The sequence below is a fragment of the Stegodyphus dumicola genome, chromosome 5 (assembly GCF_044657685.1).
Source record: "Stegodyphus dumicola isolate Sdum_Otavi_A_Nest chromosome 5, ASM4465768v1".
Classification (NCBI taxonomy): Eukaryota; Metazoa; Arthropoda; class Arachnida; order Araneae; family Eresidae; genus Stegodyphus; species Stegodyphus dumicola.
Genome location: NC_140772.1, coordinates 100,298,080 through 100,317,158, shown reverse-complemented (window position 1 = coordinate 100,317,158; position 19,079 = coordinate 100,298,080). Strand labels below are relative to the sequence as shown.

General features: G+C 32.7%; 1 protein-coding gene across 2 annotated transcripts in view; it reads right to left on the bottom strand.

Annotated features, from left to right (window-relative positions):
- Window positions 1–19,079, bottom strand: part of LOC118189110 (uncharacterized) — a 497,793-nt gene that overhangs the window by 113,104 nt on the left and 365,610 nt on the right. For both annotated transcript variants that reach the window (XM_085816899.1, XM_085816900.1), the window contains exon 3: window positions 151–293. The gene's annotated coding sequence lies outside the window, so the exon portion shown is untranslated. The remainder of the gene's footprint in view (window positions 1–150; window positions 294–19,079) is intronic.

The window sequence follows — 19,079 nt, the reverse complement described above, 5'->3', positions numbered from 1 at the left end:
TGGATTTCAGCAATTTTTGAAAACTTCTTTTAACAGTTATACACTTTAAAACTGGAGAAACGTTAAATTTCAACTTTAATATTAAAAAAAAATTATAAAAATAATTTTTTAAACATTTTTCGAATTTTTATGATATAATTATAAACTCACATAATTTGGTTACCCAAGTCTTTCACAGGTTCAAATCTCGACTGCATGGGAATCTCTGTGATTTTCGTATTTCCTATACAATACGAAATTTATGAATATTGCCTATTCAGTTCAGCTGTCTCGCTCACTCGTATGCTTGTCATCTAGAAGAAATGGAGAAGAGATATAAAATAATAAATAAAGACATTTAAGTTTATTATTATTAAAATCATAAACTTATGAATACATATTAATGTATATGAAATCTAAAGGAACCCATATATATTATAAAGCTGTTGCCATTAGAACACAGGAAAGCGCATTAGATCTATTAGCCTAAGAAAATGGATGCCTTCATGGAGTAAATTTTAATGGAAATCAGCTTGTATTTATATCAGACTCGGTGAAAACCCTGAAGACACGCACGTAGTTTGAATAGTCGATGTAACGGAATTCACCCATATAGCTCTCGTATAGAGCAGCTCGAGCCCGGATCAAACTGTCTGCATTCAGCGGTCTTAACCACTCGATTGCTGTTGGAAAGTTTTATAAGTTTGTTATATAATTTATACTATTTATAAGTTATTTTGAAAACAGTAATTTGGGGATATTCATATCATTGCGAATACGATTATGTATGAATTCTGAAAAGTAGAGAACAGAAAGTTAATATACAATAAAAATGTAATTGAATAGATATTGCTTAATTTTAATGATTGATATTAAGCTGTCTGATAATAAATTGTAAAGCAGCTTTACTATTTCCAGTTTTATTCCTGTAAAACTGTTATTCTTTGGACTGTTTCTCTTTTTTCCTCTTTATCATTGATCAGAAAGATGTAAAAATGTTTGATGTTTTTTCTATAGTTTCTTTCAATAAGTTGAGTTGATAAATTTCCAGATAAAGACAGAAGTTCGAGTACGTTTTTCTACTAGCTTAATATGTCCGAAATTCTAAAATAAACCATTACCTTTGCTTAGAAAAGAAAGATGTCTGGACAACTACAATACCAGTAGCTTTAGTTAAGTTCCTGCAGGAAATTTTTATGTAAATATATTTTTTCTGGAGTCATAGTATAAAAATAATTAGGTTCGTGCAATCGAAATGTATTTATATCAGAATATCGGATAAAGAATACACTAATTGTATTATTTAGTTTTTTTCTTACAATGATATAATTTAGAGCTACTTTTTTAGGGTAAAAAACTGCTTATTCCAAACAGTATTGCAATGTTAGATAAATGCAATTATTTAAAAAAAACACATGAAACCATAAAAAATATTAATCCACTCTCACATATTAGTTTACTGAACACGTACAGACCAAAGAAGTTCTTGAGAACAGAAATCATTACTTATCTGCTGTTATCAAAGCACTTTCCAAGAAAAACTCTCAGCTTAAAAATAGTTTAGATAAAAGTACAATTCTGCATTAGAAAGGGGAGTCAATTAAAAGAAAGAAATGATCAACTTTTGCAACAGTTGAAGTATGAGAAAAATGAAGTAAGGAAGCTGGTGGGCCAAATGCAGCAGCAAAAAATTTGCATATGACCATGAAATTAGAAAGCAAAAAAATTACGTGAATCAGATGAAGTCAAGAATGAATCAACTTCTAGCTAATAGAAATACAGAAAAGAAAACTGCAAGTGTTATATCATCCAATTTGCCTAAAAGTGTTTAGCAAAGAGAAAATTTGAAAACAGAATCTACTGCAAAGGCGTGTTTAGAAGAAATGTATAGTTCTGCGAGATCTCGCTATCGTGTTAAGGACATGTTGAAAGAAATCAAAGAATATCACCATTGCCTAGAATATATTTGATCTGAGATGCTAGGAATTATTTCGTCAATTGATAAAAATGAGATTCATGAATGTGCTGACAGTGATCATAATGGTCAACCAGTTTCAGAAGAAAAATTTAGATATTATTTTTCAGAAGGAAGAAAACAATTTCTCAGAATGTTAAACCCTACATGAAAGAAAGCTGGGAATAAATGCTCTGGATTCTGCATCATTCAACGAAGAATCAGAGAAGATTGAAAGAAGTGAGGAAGAAGTAAAAGATAAGAATTTTAAAAGTGGCAGTGAAAATAAAGTTTTACAAATGGAACCTGCTAATCAGAAGACCGAGTACATTTTTCTACGGATACTGAAGAAACTTATCTAAAGAAACTTAAGATGAATATTCTGATAGTAATGTAATAGTGCAGCTAAATCAAACTAAACCAAGAATAACTCCTCATTAAAATAGCTTGATTGCACAAAAAATTCAAAGAGAATTTGAAGTTAGTCAAATCAAGTGGAAGTTCAACTCACCATCTGGCCCATGGTGGGGAGGATTCTGGGAAAGACTAATCTACACTGGTAAAAACAATTATGGCACGCGAGTACACTTTTTAAAGTCTAATCGTTTTAAGGCATACCATTCATTTTCTTCCAGTCATTTCAATAGAAGTGAATATAGTGTAGCTGCAAGTTATTGCAAAGTAATTCACTTTTTTCCCTGTAATGTCAGAAAGGAAAACATCTTTGTCGCCGAAAATACAAAAGTATTGGGACTTTTACGAAGGAGTAGAATTTAAACTTACAAATGATGACTATTGCCAAATTTTAGATTTCTGTTTTTGAGAAATTTTATTCCATCAATTCGATGGCAGACTAATTGACTGTTCTAGGTTTTAGAAACATTTAAGATAAATTGAGAAGTTGGAACGATTGAACCTTGTAATAATTTCCTTTCGGTTCAGGAGTGAGAAAATTTTATCTTATTCAAGATGTGGAAAATTCTTTTATCTGGCCTCTCCAAAGAATTACACAGAAGCTGTGCAACACTTAAAACAAGGTTCTAGACAAATAGGAAATTTTATGCAAATATAATAATGTGAACATTAACTTGAAGTAGATATTTTATGTTTTGAATATTGCATGTATTTTAGAAAGTTTATATTTAATGTTTATATTTTGTTTTCTCTCAAAGGTTCTAAAACTCAAGTGGGGAGAATGTTGCGCCGCTTATGGTTAAGTAAATTACCTCAGTTAATACTTTGTTAGATCAAGTACTTTGTTACCTCTATATAGATACTTTGTTACCTCAGTTTATCGCCAGACTATGACTAGAACAATAGTTTAAAGATTTTAAAAATAGAAATGAGTTTGTAATGAAGCGGTTTGTTGCAAATAATTGAAATAAAATGTTTACGCCTTTAAAGAAACTTCTTGTCCCTGAGTTTCAAGCGAGCCGTCTCATTTATATGATGGCCCACCAGCGGCCGAGCAGTAAAGACGCTGAACACTAGTAGTTCGGTCTGAGGTTCGAATCCCGCGAACGGGCTGGCTGCATGGGCGTTTTCGTGGTTTATCTCATGTGTAACGTGTATACGAGCCAGTTTCCCTTAGAAAGTCCTCCACGAAGGCATCCCTCCCTTTAGGCAGATAGCCCTCGTGTGCTTTGCCGTAATTGAATAATCCAATCTAATCCATTTATATGATGTAAAAAGTATCTTTAGTCTAAAGTAACCGACACGGATATTCGCATACACTTACACCCCAAATAGGAATAGTATAACCAATATAAAAATCTGATGATCAACACAGGACTTCCTTGCACGAAATATTAAATTATACGCATTTTTTCTTGCATTTCATTTAAATGTATTGGATTGAATTAAATCTATTCGTCGATAGTGCATAAACCACAATAGAATAAGAGCACATTTTAAAATTCACTATATTTCTTTACCATACAGTTACTCTGGTGCTATGTTCACAAAACAGCGTTACATTTCGTCCATATTATAACTTAGAATGCATATAAATTTATATAATTTTAAGAATTAACTAATCGTTGCCATATGTTCTATTCAAATACTATAATAAATCTAAAACGATGTATAAAAGAAATTAAGCAAACAAAACAAAAAAGAAACAGTTTTTCACAGACGATTCAGTATTTCTCATTCAATTAATTCAGTTCTGACTTCCCGACAAGGCAAAAACACATAAAAACTCAAAATATATATATATTAAAAATTACGAAGTAAATCTAAAACACTTACATCCTCGAATAAATTCGAGAACGGATTAAGCATGATTTAATTTGCAATAATAAAAGAAGGCGTTATCTTTGTTGTTGCACAGCTTAGTTTCTCTACCTTGGCAACAAATCCGCTATTTTGCCAAGTTTGAAATGTAAACAAACATGTCCGCCATTGCAAACTTCATTAGGCTTAGCTGCACTTAAACAACTTTTAAATTATTGATAACTCCACAAATATTGCATACAAATTTACTAAAGGCATAACAACCTTAACCAGAGGATAAGAACAACATAATTCAATCATTTTTTAAAGCAAAAAATGCACAATTTACAAACATATACATAACAAAATTTCAACGTCCTGAAGCTACTCGTTTTTGAGTTATGCGAGATACGTACGTATGCACAGACGCCACGAGAAATTATCTTCAGAATTCATTTTAAATCAGTTTTATAATTTTTTTGGGGGAAAAGAGTCCTTTATTCTGTCCTTACTAGCGGATATCACGCAAAAACGTCATTAAATTGCATTGGATAGCGGTCAAAATCGATATTTTCGTTGAAATATGATACCCGAAATTTTTTGTGATTACTACACTTCCTTTTTACTTCGTAGAAGGAAGTAAAAAAAGCGTATAACAACATATAACACTCTGTAAACGTGAACATCGATGAGCTAATATTTGATCAGTGTTCACTGCTCTAATATTTTCTCTTTCACCTTTTCTAATATAAGATAACAGAATCCTTATTGGTAATTTTAATTGGAAAATAAAGGATTGCCTAAACTCAGAGACTAATTAAAACTCAGATTCAAGAATCAGCTCCACACACTAGTTGCTGAGACCTAAGTTTACTGTTTCTTTGTGGTACCATTCTGGATTTCTGCTCTGAAGACTTTGGTTACGCTCAAAAATCACTTACTACAAGGCAGCAGTTATCACGCTCATTACGAGAAGGTATCATCATAATAATAGCAAAACAATCGAAAAGTGTCTCCACAGTATATGAAATGAAGAGATTGAGTAAGATTATCCCAGCTTTTCAGAAGATAATTTGTCATAAATTCTCGAAGCATCATAAAAAAAAAAAAAAAAAAAAAAAAAAAAAAAATCTGGTGTTGACACTACATGACTTCCTGCTTAAAACTATATACATTTTCTGCTGCGCTTCAACTTATTTCCTCGAATTATTCTAAATTAAACGACTCGTTATGACAAACTGAAAATTACATCAAAAATCGAAAATTTTGAAATTAAATATCCCGGTCTTTTTTTTTCGGGGGGGGGAGTCGTACAAAAGTGAAACTTCTTTCAGTTTTATTTTTTCATAACAAATATAAAAATTTTCCAAATATAAGTATAGGAACTGGGAGACGGCATTAAAAGTTAGGTTTACTTATTTTCAAAAAAATAATTCTTTTTCTAAATTTGACATTGCCAAGACATGAACATTTTCGTCGCTTAAAACACTTTTTGTATTTGGAAGTATACGATAACGACCGACGATTGCGAAAATAAAGGCCGGGTAAGGACTTCTAATCCAGGTAAAGGGATACATATAATATGTATAATATACTTTTGGCACAAATTACAACAAAAAAGGGATTTGCGCAACTTAATGTTATGGTAGTTCGGTATACAAAATTTGAATGTTCTAACCGTTTTTTAAGTTGCGTGAGATACATACGTATGTACGCACATAGAAAAAATCCATTTTAAAACCATTTCACAATCCGTTTTGGAATAAAGAGTCCTTTACTTTGTCCGTTCGTATAGACTTTACGCAAAGTAATAGGCGAAATGGATATTTCTGTTGAAAATTGAAAACACGAATTTCTTGCGATTATAATACTTTCTTTACCTCGTTCAAGAAAGTAAAAAAAAATGGGGGGGGGAGGAATTGCCCAATAAAATCAGTGTCAGAGTGTGGTTCTAATGTTCACCGTAAACTATAGTCTCGTTTTCTTTTGACGTGGATGCATTTCAAGCAACCACAGTTAATAGTAAGCATAAACAAATCTTCATTACAGTTGTAACACTAGTAGAGCGTTCTGAAACTGGTGGCCAACATTTTTATGATTTTCAGTCCAATTTATACTATTTTCATAACCATTACAAAAGAAATCTATCGTATTTCAAATGGAAAGTATCTTCTTATGGTATATACGAGTATATATATATATAATGTATCTTCAAATGGAACTAATTATTTGCTTTGTGATATAAATATTATTCAAAGATCTGAAGATACAGATTTGAGTAAACCTTTTTTGTACATCTCTTAAGCTAAATACTCTAAGTTGCGAATTTTTGCTGTAAAAATAATTTCTTTGCTTGTGAAGACATTCATGTGCGAAAAGGTGTTTTCGCAATTGAAATTTAATAAGTCTAAAAAAAGAACTGGGCTGATCAAAGCGCATCTAAAATTCGTGACAAATAATAATTTCAAGAAATTTTCTCCGAGATTTGCAAACTGTCGAAATCGAAACGCCATGATATGTTGTAACTAAAAGTGATAAGAAATAAAGAAATTTACAACTATTTATATGTATTCTTGCTGTATGCCTCAAATAAAAGTTTAATACATAAAAGAAAGGTAATAATTTAATAAATAAAGAAATATAATAATTTTAATAAATAAAAGAAAGGTAAGTTTTCAGTATACTGGTCGTCATTATTTATTCTCAAGTTTTGTCCCATTCATAGAGTTTTTGAAATTTGCTCATTTGTAATTTAAGTAAAATATTTAGTGGTTAATTAAACACATTAGAAATATTTGAAACAGATGTCAGTCTGAAAATTTAATACTTAGCTATCAAGACGTTTGAATTACAAATGTAACAAATAAAAACTTTTTGCAGATTACAATCGTTATATTTCAGACAGAAAATAAATATAAATTAAAATTTTTCCTTTGCGTCATTATTGATATCTTATGTGTATGTTTTGATAAATATTCAATAAATAAAATTTGAACTTTAATCAAAAAAATTCTTTTCTTAAAATTTCTTCATTTTGGCTAAAAATAATTCTGCCTGTAAGCTGTTTTTTAAAACGTGCATTCGGCCGGCATGCAGTTTGAGTTTGAAACTATTGCACTAGTAGAAATAATTTCTTCATCCGACTTAAAACTAAACTTGAAGATTGTTCACATAGACGAAAACGTATTCTCATCGCAATAAATGTTTCATGAAAGCCAGCTATGGAGCAGATATCTGAAAGCTTATATCCAGTTGTATCTGGAACTTGATTAGACAGAACTATCAAAACTTTGCATATCAGCAATGTAAACTGCATCTCAAAACATTTTTGAGATATATTTTTTGGCCAATATGTTAATCCGGTTTCTATATACGAGAAACAGTTGTTTGTATTAGAAAATGTTCTGAAGAGTCACTCTGAGGTGTTAAAACCAACCAAATAAGTTTGAAAGAAGTCGCATTATTGCCTACAGAAAAGATGGTTGGTCGTATCAACAAATCACCCAACGTCAGATTGAGAGCGATAGCCGTGTCAATAGGTACTGTTAATAGGCAGTCCGTTATCGTCATATTAAAGCAACGACAGGTTTACGATAAGAATTTTTTCGAAGAATCCAGCGCTAGTGACAGCTGCGTCATGTAAACCGCAGCTTCACTATTCATTAATCACAGCCAGTTACTTTCATCTCTTGGACGTGCAATGTCACGAAGCGCTGTTGCAAGAAGTCTGACTGAAGAACTGTCGGCATATGTTGCGACACCTAGTTCTAATTTTTTGCTAGTTAATATTTACCTACTAGGAGATACCTTACTATAAGATATTTTTATCTATCTACTAAGAGATGCCTTGTTATAAGGTATAAGTGTAGAGTAAATTTTAGACATCTTTATATCAAGGAACCGAAGAAACTCTTATTTTTTAATAACAACAACGGAGATTGAAATGTGCTCTCAGTTTGAAGCCGTGTTATATTCAACGATAAATCACGGTTTTTCCTTGTCCTTGGCCTGAAAATTTCATGTGTAGACAAGTCTTGGCCAATACTGCTCATTTCAGGTCATTGTACAGTTTATATAATTTTACTGGCATTGCCGTTTGGGAAGCCAATTGTTTCTAATCCTTTAATCTTATTATTTTTCGCAGTATATCAATAGCTCTATGATAATGAAGAATATCCTCTGATTTATTGTTCCTCTAGTACTGTCGCACCTATTATAGAAAATGTCTGCGCAGTATCACAGTTCTATCTGTTTGGTCAATTATTCCTAGTTGAACATGCACGAGACACATTAGGACACCGGTCTTGTGGCAGCGTGAATCTCCTGAACAACTGCAGAAAATCTCACGAAAAATTAGTCAGGACATTACTAAACACTTAAATGAATCCATTCTAGACCGAAAACTTTCATACAATGTTGTTATATATTTTACTAATGCATAATGTCTCTGGATCTTTGATATAAATTTAAATCACTTTTTAATCTTTATCAGTTAATCACTCCTGCCAAAGTTAATCATAGTAGAACAATTTTCTTCGTGTAAGGAGTTTTTGACGCAGAATATGTATGCGTTTTTTTACTCTTCCGAATTCTTTCAGTACATTGATTAGCAGTATAAAAATTAACAGATATAAATACAGTAACTTTAGCAATTTATGTAACTACCTCTAACAAAGTATTTATAAGTAATCCTTATAGTGTTAGCTAGAATATATTTAACTGGTAAACAGTAATATCATTTATATCTTAATTAACAAAATTTCCTGATGTCATAGATGTACTATATACGTACCTCATTTAAGAGGTAATAATCTTTTGACATAATTAGTATAAATGTTTTAACTGTTTATTTCATTTTTTGTCTGTTAAAAATGACAAAAGTTCACTGATCTGAAAAGGATACCTTTTGTTAAAGACTAAGGCAAGCTGGTAACTGCATTTTATTTAATGTAATGGATGAAAACGAAACTAAATATATTTATTATAAATATATATATATATATATATAATAAACTAAATATATTTATTATAAATATATATATATATAATAAACTAAACATATTTATTATAAATATATATATATATATATAATAAACTAAATATATTTATTATAAATATATAATAAACTAAATATATTTATTATAAAAAAACAAGATAAATGAAGTAATGCGAATAGTTATAACAGAGATTTGCAAACATTCACATCATCATTTAATGATATTAATCTTTAAGTTTACTAATGAAATTCCAGAAATTCAACATGAATATATCATTTATTATTATGTACAAATTCGCTCAACTAAGGCCATTTTCTCATTGGATTTGGTGAAAGTGGATAATGCAGGACCCTAACATTTTATGGCAACAGTTTCAAAAGTGAACCGACATTTATCCGTCCGATGCAAAATGCGAAAACGAAACTAATAATCCTTCGGGATTCAAATCCCTTTGGACTAAAAAAAAAAAAAAAAAAAAAAAAAAAAAATCTGAAATTTTTCAGATTTTAACTTACGTCCAAAGGGGCGTTTTTTAACATTTTGTGTGTTACCTTTCTTTATTAAATATCATGTTCCTCGCACTTAAACCATAAGATCCAGTGCAACAGCAATATCGCAAAATACTTTTAAAACGAGAATATCTTTAGAATTTCCGATACAGAGACTCACGCGCTGGAGATAAAAATGTTTTTTCTGCACAACGTTGCCATTGCTCGCTTTGAAATCCTTGAGTTTGTTAATTAAAAATTCGTCAAAGTTTTAAAAAATAGGAAATCGATCATAAAACAAATTTCAAATTTCAAATTTGGTCTTCCACATGCTCATATTCGTTGGAGGATTACGTTATTCAAAATTCGATGACTCTATGTACCGTTGTTTTATCACAATACGAGAAATATACATACAGTTATGCAGATTTTTCATTATTTAATTTCTTCAAATATAATGCAGGACTCTAACATTTTGTGGCAACAGTTTGAAAAGTGAACCGACATTTATGAGTCCGACGCAAAATGCCAAAACGAAACTAATAGTCCTTCGGGATTCAAATCCCTTTGGACTAATAAGTAAACATTTCTGATTGCAGAAAATAATTATTATTTCAGTATTTTCCCAGTTTAACCCGATTTTTAAAATTTCATTTTTTGGTAAATTTGGGCAATACGAGGGTTATTCTGAAATTTTTGAGATACACATAGGTTTTTAAAGTTATATGAAATTTATGGAGTGTTCAAAGTAGTCTTCTCCAGCACCAATGCACTTCTGTAGGTGAAGTTTCCAAAGTTTCCAAGAAATAAATGGCCTCAAGCCATTTATTTCTTGGAATTGATGAAAAAATGCATTTATAGCCTCATGAATCTCATCCTCGGAATGAAAACGACGTCCACAGATCGGGTGGATGACGTATCTCTTTAATGTATTTTTATTCAAGAAACTCATGTGTCAAGGTTGCTGAATGAGAAGATGCATTGTCATAGTGTAGAGTGAGCCCTCTAAAATTTATTTCTTGAAGAATTTCTGGAAGACAATTAATGACGGATTGATTAGGTGAGACTATCTTCTGTCCTTCCAGCTTGATGGATTTGACCAGGCTGTACTTATGAAAAAACGGCATACATTACTTTTTTTCATGATACTTTGTCTTTTCATCATTGTGGGCTTGGGTATCATCTTCGAAGGCCCATATTTTACTTTCTTGACTGTGTTGGAACGCCCAAAAATGGTATATACATTTCATCACCAGTTACAATTTTAGAAATAATGCGAGGGCGGCAATCTTTAATTGAATGTTTTTTTTATTGATTATGGCACGCTTTGTCACATTCTTGCCACTAGATGGCCGGCATCTCTTCCTTTACTTTTTCTGTAATTAAGTTCCGGGAACGAGACGAGATTGGAACCGATCTGAGGAGCGTAAAGACTCAGAATTAAAATGTACTGTCTTAAAATAATTATCACCAACCTTGTAAATATTGTATATTAGTGTCTTATTTGAATAAATAAGAAAAAGACAAGATGACCTGCTAATTGTAATAGAAACTCTTACTGGAAACGTGATTATTAGAAGCCTGGCGTCGAGAACACTGAAGATGCAGCAGGTAAGGAATTTTACATTAATTTTACTGCAAATAGAAGAACCTGATGCAACATTTTTATGGCTCTCGAACAGGGACTCGAGGTTTTTTGAAACATTCTAATAAAGTGAATTCAAAAGCTGAATATTAAAATTGAATATTTTAATACTTGTTCTTGAAGTATTCAGCAGAAGAATAATTTGGTCTTCTAAGTAAGAGTTAAATATTTGTTTTTCATGAGACGTATATTTTTTGTGTAAGTGTTTGAATCTAAGAAAGATAATGGCAGAAGTAGATAAATTAAAAAAGAAAAGAAGTATCTTAAGAACTGCCGTTACAAAACTATTTAAGAAAATCGAAAGTAAATTAAATAAATCTGAAGGTAGAATTAATGAGCTCGAAGAATTGTTAGAACAGCTTAATGCTAAAGCCGAAACACTAGCTAATGCCGATGTAGAAGTTGAACCAATTCTAAGTGTAGATGAATTCGAAAATGAATTCGAAATTACAGAACAATATCGCGAGAATATAACGTTATGGAAATTCAGGCTTAAGAAACGGATTAAGGAACTTAATCATGACTTAAATGCACCGAACACTCAGCAAAATATAAAAGATACACCTAATGTTAAATTACCAAAACTTTCGATTCCAGTATTTTATGGGAACAGTAGTCAATGGCTTACTTTTTGGAATAGTTTTGAGTCCTCAATACATAATAACGAATCATTGAACAAAGTAGACAAATTTAATTACTTGAAAGCATATTTAGGGGAACAGCTGCTAGTTGCGTTCAAGGACTCCGTTATCGCCGAAACATTATGATTCAGCAATTCAAATCTCACACGACCGTTTTGGAAGGAGAGACATTCTTATTAATGCGCACATGAATAATTTGCTGAATATTGAATCATTAAAAAATGTGAATGATATAAAATTATTTCGTAACTTGTATGATAAAGTACAAACACAGATTAGATGTCTCGAAGCGTTAGATGTTATATCGGAATCTTACAGCGCTTTGCTGTGTCCGATGATTTTGAAGTTATTGCCTTCAGAATTAACGCTTGAATTTCATAGGACACAAAATGTTGGCACCGATTATAACATAAAAGATTTAATGTCATTTTTACACGCAGAACTTTCATCTCGTGAACGCACAAGGTCAACGGTTTCGCAACAGCAAAAAGTATCCGATCAGCGACAGTCTTCTTTCCCCGCTGCAACGAAAAGCGCATATGGTCTCTCAAATAGACATAATAAACCAAAGATTTCGACCGCTACAGATTTGTTTACAAAATCCGAATGCAGGGAGGAAAATATGAACTGCGTCTTCTCTAATCAATTCCACAAGATTTATGACTGTAGTTTCACTTCCGGCTTATCATTACAAGAAAAAAGGGACATTTTAAAAAGGAAATGTGCTTGCTATAAATGCCTAAAATTACACCATTTGGCTCGAAACTGCAGAACAAAAATAACTTGTTCTATTTGTAAAAAGCAACATGCAACTATTATGTGTACTATACAAAATCCTTCTGTCGAGGTTTCGGAAATTAAAAAAGACGAAGAGATAGAAAATAAAGTACTTTCAAATCAAGCAGGATGTTCAGAAGTATATTTTCAAACTTTAGTTGTTCGCATATATGGAAGAGGGAATAACCAATTTGTTCGAGCGATAATTGACACCGGAAGTCAAAACTCATACATAAGCAGGTATGCAGCAGAAAGGTTACAATTAAGAAGCTTAGGTGAACAAAGTGTAACCCAAGGACTTTTCGGTGGCATAGAAGTTTCGGAAAAACATAAACGTTATAGAATAAAATTGGGTAGCGTAGATAAACGGTATAATTGCGAAATCAATGTATTAGATGAAAGAAAAATATGTTCTTCGGTCCCTAAAATCCAAAATATACACTGGATTAGGGAACTTAGAAGAAGAGGAATTTACATCAGTGATGTTTTTGAAAATGGAAATTGCAGATTATTCCAGGAGAACCCCCAAGAGATTCATTTGTTGTTAGGGGCAGACGTTGCTGCAAATTTATTTACAGGTAAAATCGAAGTTCTTCCTTGGGGAAGATTAGTTGCTGTAAGTACAAGACTTGGGTGGACAGTCATGGGGAAAGCGAACACTGACAATTATGAAATAGAAAATTCCTTTTCCACGCTTTCGTTATCTTTACATATTTCTGATGCCACGCTGTCAGAACTGTGGAGGCTTGATGTTATCGGAATAACAGATCCAGTTACAAAGAAGGCTAGAGAGGAAAGGGATTTGCAAGCAAAATTGCAGTTCGAAAATTCTGTATCTCTAAACGAAGAGGGGCGTTATGAAATCGCACTTCCGTGGGCGGAGAATCATGTACCACTCTCCACTCACAAGGATTTAGCTTTGAAACGTCTACAATCTACCACCCAGAAACTTTTATCTCAAAATTTATTTTCTTCATACAATGCAGTTTTTAATGACTGGTGTAACTTAGGAACGATCGAAGAAGTTAAAGAAAACATAGCGGTTGACTATGGACATTATTTGCCACATAGACCGGTGATCAAAGAAAATAGCTCAACACCAATTCGACCGGTGTTTGATGCGTCTGCGAGGAAACAATCGTCTCCTTCTCTAAATCAGTGTTTGGAGTGTGGACCAAATTTGATAGAACTAATTCCTTCTCTTTTGTTGAGATTTCGGGAAGGCAAGTTTGCTGCTATAGCAGACATTGAGAAGGCTTTCTTACAGATCAGTGTAAGGCCTCAAGATAGAGACTGGCTTCGGTTTTTCTGGTGGAATGATGTGGAAGAAAAAAAAAAACGAAAATATTTCGTCATACTAGAGTAGTATTTGGGGTTAAGATTAGTCCTCTCCTTTTGGCAGCTGTTATAGAATTCCATCTACAAAAGTACATGAAAAATTCTTCATATGATACGGAGATGATAGCTAAACTCTTGCGTAGCTTCTACGTAGATAACGTTGTTGTCAGTTTTGACAAAAAATCCGAGATGATCCAGTTTATCGAAAAATCTCGAGAAGTAATGTATGAAGGAAAGTTTAATCTTCGAGGTTGGTTACATAATGGAGATAACTTGAAACAGAAAACTATTTCACCCGTATTGAGTCTGTTATGGAACTCTCAGAAAGATAATTCAACTTTGAATCTGTTGGCATCGAAGTCTAGAGTAGCTCCCGTGAAATCTATTACGATCCCTCGTCTGGAATTGATAGCTGCCACGATAGGTGCCAGACTATGCTCTTCTGTTTTAAATGGTTTACAATGGCAAAATGTGGAAACGCATTTTTGGACGGATTCTACAACAGTTTTGACGTGGATTCAAAGGGAAGAGAATGTCTGGGCTGTCTTTGTGGAAAACAGAGTCAGGGAGATTAGGAAAGTGACGGATCCAAAAACGTGGAAACATATTGCTGGAACAAAAAATCCAGCTGACCTACCATCAAGAGGTTGCACCGCCAAACAACGTTTAGTAGTTAGATGGTGGGAGGGCCCCGACTGGCTGAAGAAAAATCAGGAAGAATGGCCTAGACAAAGGGAAATACCGGACATGGAAATAGTGAATTCAGAAAAAAGGAAATCAGTCATTTCTGCACTAAATACGCAAAGGGTAGAACATTGTTTTGAGAAATATTCATCTTACCATAAAATGTTAAGAATAACTGCTTGCATATGCAGATTTATCAACAACTGCAGAAGACCAGATTCTAAACAATCAGGAGAACTCACCGTCCCTGAAATAGAAACTGTAGAAAAGAAAATATGCAAGATAATACAGATAGAAGCATTTGGCAAAGAACTTAAAGTTAAAAACCTTTGTACCTTTTTTGACCCGGATGGCCTTATTCGGTTAAAGACCAAGATTACTAGAAGAGAGGAAGAAGAAAATTTTCTCTGTCCAATTGTATTGCCCTCAAATCATGACTTAGTTCATAAGTTAATTTTAGATTACCATTTGCGACTATCCCACGCTGGTGTGCAATTCGTGCTAGCCAATATTCGACAGAAATTCTGGGTCCTGACAGGAAGAAAAACAGTACGTAAAGTTCTTATGAAGTGTGTTCGCTGTAGAAGATATAGCGCAAAGAATATAGAGACTGTTCCAGCACCTCTTCCTGAAGATCGAGTTCGAGATGCTCTGGTGTTTGAAGTGACCGGAGTCGATGTAGCCGGTCCTCTTTATTTAAGGAAAGAAAAAAAATGGCATGGATCTTGCTCTTTACTTGCGCAGTCTATCGCGCGATACATCTTGAGCTGATAGAAAGTTTATCAACAAATGCGTTCATCTTGGGATTAAGGAGATTTATTGCCAGAAGAGGTCGTCCAAGTATTATTTACAGCGACAATGGCACTAATTTCGTTGGAACTGAAAATCTGTTAAGATCGATAGATTGGAAAGAAATAGAATGTCATTCAACTAGTATGAGAATACAGTGGAAGTTAATCCCCCAACTGCTTCATGGTGGGGCGGTTGGTGGGAGAGGTTGGTACAAACAGTGAAGAAGATGTTGAGAAATGTTCTCGGAAAGTCCTGTGTCTCTTACGAGGAAATGTTGACTATACTTTGTGATATCGAATCAGTGATTAACTCAAGACCCCTTACGTACCTTTCAGAAGATCCAAATGATCTTACGGCACTAACTCCTTCAATGTTTCTACAAGATGTGCACGACGTCGGAGTACCAGACTTAGACTACCCGGATACCATCAATCTGACAAAAAGATACAAGTTCTTGCAGAACTTAAAAGAGAACACTTTCGCAAAAGATTTCGTGATGAATATTTAGCTATCCTAGTGCAAAAACCATCTAAACGATCTACTCGGACAATCAACAAAAATGACTTGGTGTTTGTCGGCAGCGACATTAAGAAGAGAATAGATTGGCCAATAGGTCGTGTTGTAGAAATGTATCCTGGGAAAGACAACGAAGTACGTGTTGTCAAAGTGAAAACTGCAACGGGTGAACTTCTAAGACCTGTGAAACGTATTTATCCTCTCGAACTTGATAGACCTAACTTGTTTAGTGACTTTACCATGAACAGAAAGAACTCTGCCGATAAGTGTGACAGTGATATGAACTATCAAACTAGTTATGGACGTAAAACTGTAAAACCTGTTACATACTTTTAAATTGCTATACTAATTTTTGTTTCTTTTCAGTATTTTAGAAATTTAATTGTCCTAACAGTAGTCAATTGGAACATGTTATCTGGATATGGTATGAATGTAATGCAGAAAATGTTTAGATGTGTAATCCTTTTTTGTAAGTATTAATTTTAGAGCATTAGTTACTTTTCATATTTGTGAAAGTTGTACTTGAATTTTTGTTTGATTATTGATAAATTTTGTTTTGATTTTCCCATCTTATCGAGGTAAAATCAAAAGGTGGGAGGATGTCACATTCTTGCCACTAGATGGCGGGCATCTCTTCCTTTACTTTTTCTGTAATTAAGTTCCGGGAACGAGACGAGATTGGAACCGATCTGAGGAGCGTAAAGACTCAGAATTAAAATGTACTGTCTTAAAATAACTATCACTAACCTTGTAAATATTGTATATTAGTGTCTTATTTGAATAAATAAGAAAAAGACAAGATGACCTGCTAATTGTAATAGAAACTCTTACTGGAAACGTGATTATTAGAAGCCTGGCGTCGAGAACACTGAAGATGTAGCAGGTAAGGAATTTTACATTAATTTTATTGTAAATAGAAGAACCTGATGCAACACGCTTCTCATTTTGGTGAGTTAAATTATTGGAAACCCAACGGTAAACTATTTTTTTTTCATATGCAATTCCTCATGAATAATTTTATATTTGGCGGCGGATCCAATATTTTCTTCGGTGTCATTCGGTAGGCTCAGTGATTATCATCAATTAACATTAGCAGGCACATATATCAGACACATTATCTGGGATTACTGTGACAACGGCCTTCCTGTGTGCTCTTCAGCCTGAAGAGAGTTGCGACCTCTGTGAAATTCTGTAAATCATTTAATTCCATTTTAAAAATCATAGAAATCATGGTACGATAATGTTCTTGCGTAAATTCTTCTTGCGTCTATTTGTCCTTCTGCCTAAAATTTATTCTACGCTAAACTACTTGCAACTGGCCAACAACAAATCGTCTGATAGGATAAAAATAGTTCATATTTTCGTATCTTACCGCTAACTATTTTTTGTCACTTTTTGTCTGCGTGTATCTCAAAAATTTCAGAGCTACCTCCGTGATAAAATTATCGCTAATGTTTACATCCATACATTGACTGACTTTTCGAAAGTTTGTTTTATTCATTACTGTTATTATTTCAGAAGTTAGTTTCATTTACTATACGATGGTACAACACCAGTTACCTCCCGTAATAAAAACACTGAACACTAATAGTTCAACCTGGTTTCAAGGGTTGGTTGTATAGTTGGTTTCGTGCTTCGTTTCATGTTAAACAAGAACTCCCTTTATTCATAGAATTAAGAAATAAGCCAATAAAATTTGCCTACGTGTTTGATTTCCTTTTGATTATAGTTTTGTCTTTCTTTCAGTTGTAGCCGAAGAAATATGCTTTTATTAAACCGTACCCCAGTTTAGTTCGTAAGAAAGTACCCCTCGTGTAAATACGTCCATCTAACAGTTGGGAGGAAGATATGTGGTTGGAATTAGAGTACGAAAACAATTTATTTTTCATGTTTTTTTAGTTTTAGCTTTTTAGTTTTAAAAAAGCTAATAGCCTCTACAAGCTGTTCTAGAAACATTTCTTCTTTGACTCAAGACACTGAAGTGGCACGGACTGAAACATTACAGTGCTTTTCTGAGATGATGTTAGCTTTTAACTTTAATAATTGCATATTTTTGCCTTAGCGAACCAGTTAATTAAATTAACTAATATGATATCTAACCATTTCTTTTCAAACATCCTGCACACATTGTTATCCATTTAAAAACATAAGAAAAGTTTCTGCGATTTTGATAATTATTTATATAAATGATATCACAGATTTAAATGACACACTTTCTAATTTTAATGAATTTATACATTTCGTTGTCCGAATTAATGAGTCTTGCAAAATCAGAATCATGGAATTATTCCACGAGCTTTCTAGCAGCAAATTTTAATCAAACATGGCCTTTTAAAATATGCGGAGCTCGAAGTAGCTTTCATTTTTCAACTGAATTAACATTACGCATTCTAGCGTAAAATAAAACCCTCAGCATTCTTTTCGTACAAATTTAGTAGAATATGAAACCGCTGGAAATGAATATGTTATACAAACCTTAAATTAATTTATCAGAAAGGAACTCATAAATCAGATGATATCAAACTCTTGAGTAATGAGGGTTTAAATACTGTAAAATTTAATACTGCTATTTCATTTCGTCATTTGCATTATATTTAATTGCGTACAGGGAAAGATTTTCGCCAGTCTTAACCAACAGGTTTTATTATTCGTAACCTACACTCTGATGGGTCGAATGAATCTCCTGAAGAATAAAATATAATAGATAATAACTATAAAACTTAAATACATTTCTAATTTAAAATATACTAATTGTACGATAAAAAATTGTTTCATTAACGTGTTTAGGGAAAAGACTGAAATACTACTTCAAAGAATATTGTGAAATGGAATTACACAAATGATTTTTTTATTAAAAGTTACTGTGGAAATTCGATAATCATAGGTTATCCTGTTATGAAATTTGTAGTCTAAAAACATAGTTAACGTAAGCCCACGTATTCATGTGCTTAGCAATACATCCAGCTATTACATATATTTTAACTGTATGTTGTTATTTTAATTACATAGTAAGCAATAAATTCTTTTACTTCGGAGGACTATATACTGCATGTT